Source organism: Cricetulus griseus, chromosome 5 (assembly GCF_003668045.3).
Source record: "Cricetulus griseus strain 17A/GY chromosome 5, alternate assembly CriGri-PICRH-1.0, whole genome shotgun sequence".
In the NCBI taxonomy this organism is placed as follows: domain Eukaryota; kingdom Metazoa; phylum Chordata; class Mammalia; order Rodentia; family Cricetidae; genus Cricetulus; species Cricetulus griseus.
The window spans coordinates 185,167,791-185,174,691 of NC_048598.1; the positions used below are offsets into that span (position 1 = coordinate 185,167,791).

The following is a 6,901-nucleotide window of genomic DNA, read 5'->3' on the forward strand; positions in this document are numbered from 1 at the left end:
GCGGTGGAAGCGGCCACAGGCAAGTCGCGCTCCCCTGGCTGCGGCGGCGGCGGCGGCGGCGCGGCAGCAGCGGCGGCGGCGGCAGCGGCGGCGGCAGCGGCGGCGGCGCCCAAAAGCCGCGGCAGCCGCTGTTGGCTGTCGCCGCCGCGGCCGCCGAAGCCGCTGAGCACTCAGGCTCAGAGAGGCGCTGGGCTTCGTGGTGACACCGGGACGCTAGGCTTCCTCCAGAGTTGTCCTGGCCCGGGGCAGTGGCCCAGAAGCCCCCCAGTGTGGGCCATCTGACTCCTTGCATTTAAATGAAAATGAGACACACGATCCCCCCAGCTACAGGAGCCCCATTAACGCGCTGCACGCACGGGGCAGCTGGGGCGGCCCCAGGTGTCTAATGAGAGCCGCGCGCGCAGGCAAGCTCGCTGGCTCGCTGGCTCGCTCGGGGTCCCATGGGGGCAGGGGCTGCAAGGGCACAGGAGCTTGGGCCATGCGCTTCCCGGGGGCTTTTTTGTTTGCTTGTGTCAATCTTGTTCCCTGAAAAGGCGAGGCTGCCTTAAAGAGGGCAGGAGGGGCAGGGGCAGGGGGAGGGAGCGCGGCAGAGCGGGCACCTGGCTGGTCCGGGCTGGGAAAGCTGGGGATTTAACTGGGTACCATGCTTGTGTTGCTGCGACTTATGATTTATTTAAATTAACTTCTCACTGACATCTCAATGGGCCTGTGTGAGAGAGATTTGTTGGTTTGGAGTTTTTAAAAAGAAAGGAAGGAACCGAAGCACAGAGATGCTTTTGGACTAGCTAAGGACACACAGCTTGAGTCTGTTTTGTAGCTGGACGAGAGGGCTAAGGATGGCTACTTGCACTTCCTGAGCCTACTCCCATGCCAGGAAACAAAGAGCGCCAACCCCACGTCACCCTACACACACATGGACCAAGTCCTTTGTCCCTAGAGGCAAAGTTAACTCAAAGAGACATGTCCACTCTCAGCCTTGTATGCTCTCAGCCGCACTACCAGGCTGCGGTCATGCTCTGAAATTCATCATGGGGTTTCTCAGCCCAAGAGTATGGGATGTGTGTGTGCGCACACGCACGCGGGCGTGTGTACATATGTGTAACTGTACACTTGCGGTGTTGCTGCGGCGATACACAGACTCACCAGCCCCCACAGCATGCGACACAGCCCTCTGCCCAGAGAGATCTCAGAGGTCAGACTCAGGAAACACAGCAGGGTTTGCTGGAAGGAACAAAAGAAGGGTGATTAGCATCTGATCCCTTCAGTTAATTACAGGGAAAAAAATGTAGTCTAGAAAATCCTATGGGCAAGGCATGACACTTCCAGCCACCTTGGTCTGAGGAATTTTGGATATAGGTGAGGTATACATCTAACTAGGGGTTCACTTTAGGGAGTGGGGGTACATTAGGGCTGTTCATCACGCTAAGCACATTATGTCCAGCAGGGACATAGGCTGGGAGAGCATGAGGACCTCTGTATCAGCTTTTTCCTCTTTTCCTTGTCCCTTTCCCCTTGGCCAACATCCTGGATACTGTGGCAAGTCAGCTAGAGGACTGGACTGGAAGGCAAGATTGTAACAAGGTCAAAATGGTATTTTAGAGACATAGCTCAATGAAAATAAATCTGTGTAAACCATTTACTCAGCTGCCCCCCCCCCCCATAAGGACTTGGGGTAAACACAGTTAGGGATGTGTTCACAAGCTTAGCTACCAGCAGTGGCATAAAATGAAAACAGCTTAGCTCTGTTTAATCAGCCATGGGCTGAGCTGGATCACATTAATTAAAATGTGGGTGTGTGGCATGCCCTTCTCACTGATCCGTTTAGATAACACCTTTATTTATGCATTCATGGTTTTATTTTTTTTAAATAATATAATGGGCAACTGGGAACCCATGACCTCCCCTGATGAGCAGGATTTTGGCCAGGGTTCTGTCTGCACACATTCTCTGGAGGAGAGCATTGCAGCTGGATTTTCAATAATAGAATATGTTGTAAGCCATGGCATTGCATACATATGCCAGAATATTAAACAGCTCTTAAAAGGAGGAAAACAACCAGGCCAATTGTCTTTTAATGGACCTCTGCATTTTACAAAGAAGCAGATTAATCACGACCCTTTGTTCATGGACACTTTCCTATCTTGGGTCCAAGGCATATTGCCTTTTATGCTGCTAATGTATGTATTTTCATTTGTGTTCATGTCATAAATACTCGTGAGCTGACTGCCCAAACCTATAGCACTTGGGAATTACTTACACCTGCCAAGATAAAGGACCCCAGATTTCAGGGTGGCAATGAGACGGTTAAATCAGCTCCGGTGTGTGTGCGCCGTTTGTTCGGGAATCTAAGGTACTGGGTGTCATAAGGCTATGGATGTTTGGTATTGCCAAGCACATTCTGGAGGGAAGAAAAACAAGCTGATACAAAATGCAAAAGGAAAAAACGAGAGCTCTAAAATAGCCCCTGTACACAAGGAACTCTCTGCGGGTGTCTTTACAGATATATGCAAATATACAAAAAAAAAAAAAAACAGTGCAGGCACCTAAGAGGACTATGGCCCCTAACTGAAGGAGGGGGTTAAGGGAGGGGTTAAGTGCTTTGTGCTCTTTGATTTTTGCTGCCACTATATTAATTAGCAGTGCATTTCCTGTGTAATTACAATAAATATTTTGTGTAATAGCTTTTCTGTAGGGTTTTTTTTGTTTTTTGTTTTTTGGTTTTTTTTTTGGCTTTTACAAACAGAAAACAAATGCAAGGAGCATTTTAACTGACAGATTACAAGTCAGTTACAGGTGCCCAAAGCAAGTTCTGCACGCAGGGACTCTTATCTTTTTCCCTTCCTTTTTGTTTTATTTTTTCTTTAATTTTTATTTTATGCGCTCCAACACTGAAACTTTAGCCCCGTGCAGCCTGTCAGTGACATGTAGCCAGCAGGTGTGAGCCTGAGGCTATGATTTCACCAGCATAATCATTCTCCCACCCTCAGTGACTGCAATGTACCCACAGGGGGTAGCATTTTCCTTTTTGGTCCTTAGGAGGCCAAGAAAGCTAATGCGCTGGCCCGTGTTCTAGGGGATTAGCTGTATGGAATGAGAACTCCAGGGGAATGTGACTTGAGATAGATGTTGGCAAAGGGGACACGGGCCTCTGGAGAAACGCAGACACAGCAGTCGGAGTGTGTCAACAGTGGAGACTGCTTGCTGGCAAAGAGCTGGGGACTTGCTGCGGGCGCTGACAGTTTGACTCTCGAGCAGTACTCGCTTGCCAAGTACCTTCAGAGTCTAACCCAGGTGGTCCCGAGTTAGTGTAGCTAACCTGTTCAGGTAGCCCATGGTACCCTGAACTCCTCGGGAGACCCCTTCTTTCCTTTCCAAGGTAACCGGAGTCTTGCTTGCAGATTAAGCTTCAGCCCCAGCCAGCTAGTGAGGCCCCTGCAGCTGTCACGGGCTGTCAGATTCTCAGAACACAGTGCTAAGTGTGTGACAAAGATAATGTAATTACACCCACATCTTCAGAGAAACGCTGGAGGCTCAGAGACCCCCCAAAACAGAAAAGATTAACCCTCTCTAAACCCAGCACTCTGAAACCTTATCCACCTTTGTCCTTGCAAAGCCACCTTTTCATCTGAGGAAATGAAGACCAGTTTCCCACCGTGATTTTAGGCAGAACGGAGAAAAAAACAATTTGAGGCGAGTTAAATAGTCTTCTGCCTTCATGGCCAGCCCCTAATCAACCCTGTCACACTAGAGGTCTTGCTGTTTTGCCCATAGGATTTGTGAGGTGGGCTCAGTACCTGTGAGTACCTTAGATTAACAGGCAAGGAAATTTGCCTGTTTCATTTTGCATCTCACAAATGCAAAATATTTTTATGACAAATAAGAAACAAACAAAAAAGCATTATTAAGAATAAACTCCCTACACTTAGCCTGCAGCCGGGGGTTGCTTCCCTGTGGAAACAGATAGCCTGAAGAAGCCTGTGTAAATGCAGGAAAACACCAGCAAGAGGCGATGTTGCCTCCAGAAAACAACCCAGGGGAGCTCAACACTGCCTTCCTGTTTGACCCTTTCCTAGGTTTACATCTTAATTCCAAAATGATGAAAGGGGCTTTCAAATTGATCCAGAGAAGGAAGCCCTCCTAAGAAAAGTTACCTTTGCGTGTGGGAAGGACTGCCCACCTGTCTATTTCATCTGTCAAGACGGGGACTTTGCTGCCCTGATCTTACAGAAGTGGGAACCAGCTACAGCCAGGGTTCCAAGACCACCCACCTCCTCAAAGGGGAAATGTCCTCCCTGACCCTATGCAAGCCTCTAGCCCCTATCAAGGGTGCCATAGTGGCCCTCGTCACACCAGGTGACAGGTATTAAAGCCACCCTTGTTCACACATAGAGACAGGGATAGCAGCTGGTTATGGCTGTGTAACCTCCACTCCTCCAGGAAGCCCCTTCCCCCAAAAGACAGAAAATATTAAAGAGACGTGCATACATGCCTGGCAGGGCACGGGTCTCGGCTGCTGGCTCCCTCAGGAATCACTGGCTCCCTGCCCCCTAAGGGGCAGTGAGCCCCAGCTGCAAAATGAAGGGCTTCTGTTAGTTCCATTCTGAAAAATGGACAAATTTGCAAGTTCTCTAAATTAACATGTTAGAAGGAAGAGAGATCATTTCACAGACCTTTTTTTCTGATCCTGGCTGGGCGTCTCCCCATTTCCTGGGAGAAAGGAGCCATCTCGTCTCTAAGCTACCTAGGAGATGGAGGAAAAGAGAAATCACTAAATATGAGAGTCATGAGTTCCCTGCTTTCCTGGGCCTTTGACCCAAGCCTCATTGCCACCAGTAGACCTATTGTGTGCCTGAAGCAGATGAGACTAAGGCAACAATTTATGACTACCAGTCTGATCAAAGAGGTCACTGTGGAGTGGATTCAGCATAAGGGGGGACCATCCTGGGAATATTCCAACAGTAGACCTCAGCAGGAAGGTCACTGGAAAAGGAAACTGGGTTCCAAACTCAGAGCAAATCTCTATTTGCTGGAGAACTAAATAGGGGTCCTCCACGAGGTGATGGCTAGCCAAGTGCTCAGGGGCACAGTTCAAGGCAAAAGCTGAACACACCAGTACCAACCCAGGCATGGGAAAGGTGAGTCATAACCTGGGCTTGGCTTTCAATAGGACCACCAGGCCCACAAAAACTAACAAGCAGTTAAGCCTCATCGCGCTCTTCTTTTCTAAAGTGGGAAATGTAAAAAGTGATGCCTACATAGACTAACCTAAGAAGCAAAAGAATCCAAGTGTGTGAACACCCACCAGATATGCTTTGCACATGGGAAATACACAGGAGGGCAGGAGAGGTGTCTCAAAGCAGGAATCCTGTTCTGGGGATGAGGTGAGGGGCCTTTACCACTGGATGCTACCTCCATAACTAAGAAAATGTATTCATCCAACAGCTTCGTGAAAGAAAGCAAGGTTCGAGTCCAGTAGGACAATAGGAGATCCACTTGGACGCTTACGCCCAAGGTAAGCAGGGGCAGGGGTCCCGTGCTGTCCTCTGCCGGGGGGGGGGGCATCTGGTCAATGGATAGGGTGTGGCCCTGCTCAGGACTGAAGGTTAAAGGGTTAATTTGGATATGTTCTGGGGTACTCAATACCTCTGTTCAAATATTTGAGCAGCTATTATTAGTGAAGTCTTGGCCAGCTGTCTTATCCCATCCTGTCCCTCTGCTGACACCAAATAAGACAAAATGAGTTGAGAAGGACAGCACAAGCCTTTTGGGGAGATGGAGGCCCCCACTTCTGTGTCTGGCTGCCTGTCAGACCACAAGACAGATCACATCAGCAGCATGGAATGAAGGCAGCCTTTGGCCAGGAGGCCCTCCGGGTCCCCAAATGGCAACTGCCTGATCCCTCTTTGGGCACCTGTTTCTGTCTGTGCTGTCTACCAGGGGAGGGGGAGAAACCTGGCTCAGATCCCTGCCCCTGTCTCTGACTCGGCTTTCCGGGTGCTGGATGTCAGCACCCAGCCTTCTAAAAGTCAGTTTCAATCTGCAAAGGGACACAAAACCCACTGAAAAATTGTAGTTAGCGCTGTCTGAAGCATAGGGGCTATAGGTGTGACTGGAACACCCTTAGTCTTCTGCATGGCCACACCCTGTCCCTACGAGAATAGTTATCAACTACTCTTTGCAATGGGTAAGGATGTTGTCACTGGACTGGGTCTGTATTCTTGGCACTGACAATCAAGGGTCCTGGACAGTGGGTCTAACTTTTGACTCTAGGGTATACTTTTCAATGCAGGACTTGTTCCTATCATGGGACTAATGGGAAAATTAAAGTTGACACTGTATGTGCAATGCTGTCTAAATCTTGACCCCTGCAATTAGAGTAGATTTTCTAAAAGCAATAATCAGATAAGCCCTAGTAACAAGAACAGGCCTAGACTCACCCACAATTTTTCACAATTTACAAAGGGAACACCTCCTTCCCTTTCTCAATGGGCAAAGAGGATGGCAGGGCTGGCTTTCCTCTCTCCTTGGCCCTAGCCCTACCTCTCATAATCCTTAGGATGAGGGCTACTTGCTTGAAGTCACCACATCCAAGATTCAACACACCCCCACTCCTGCACCTGCGGCCATCAAGGTGCATTCCGTGTAGCCATCGTAGCACCAGGCATGGTGACGGATCTTGCCACAGCCAGGCAGGAGCTGTAAGGCAAGGCATGTGCCAGAAGAAGCCAATCTGTGCCTTAAACCCTTGCATAGATTGGGGAAGTTCAATTTAAACAGAACTAGGGCCCTAACTGCTAGGCACAGCTTTTAGAGCTGGGGGAGGGTAGGGGTCCCTGATCTCCGCCTTCTCATTCAGGTGCAACCTTTGCCTCCACAACCTGGGCAGTCACACAAGTACCAC

The 6,901-nt window shown here is 49.3% G+C and overlaps 1 non-coding gene across 1 annotated transcript; it reads right to left on the minus strand.

Moving 5' to 3' along the window:
* Positions 1-2,073: 2,073 nt before the first annotated feature.
* LOC113835764 lies at positions 2,074-2,150 on the minus strand. The gene has a single exon (XR_003485458.1). It is a non-coding gene; the product is annotated as a small nucleolar RNA SNORD112 (small nucleolar RNA).
* Positions 2,151-6,901: the final 4,751 nt, after the last annotated feature.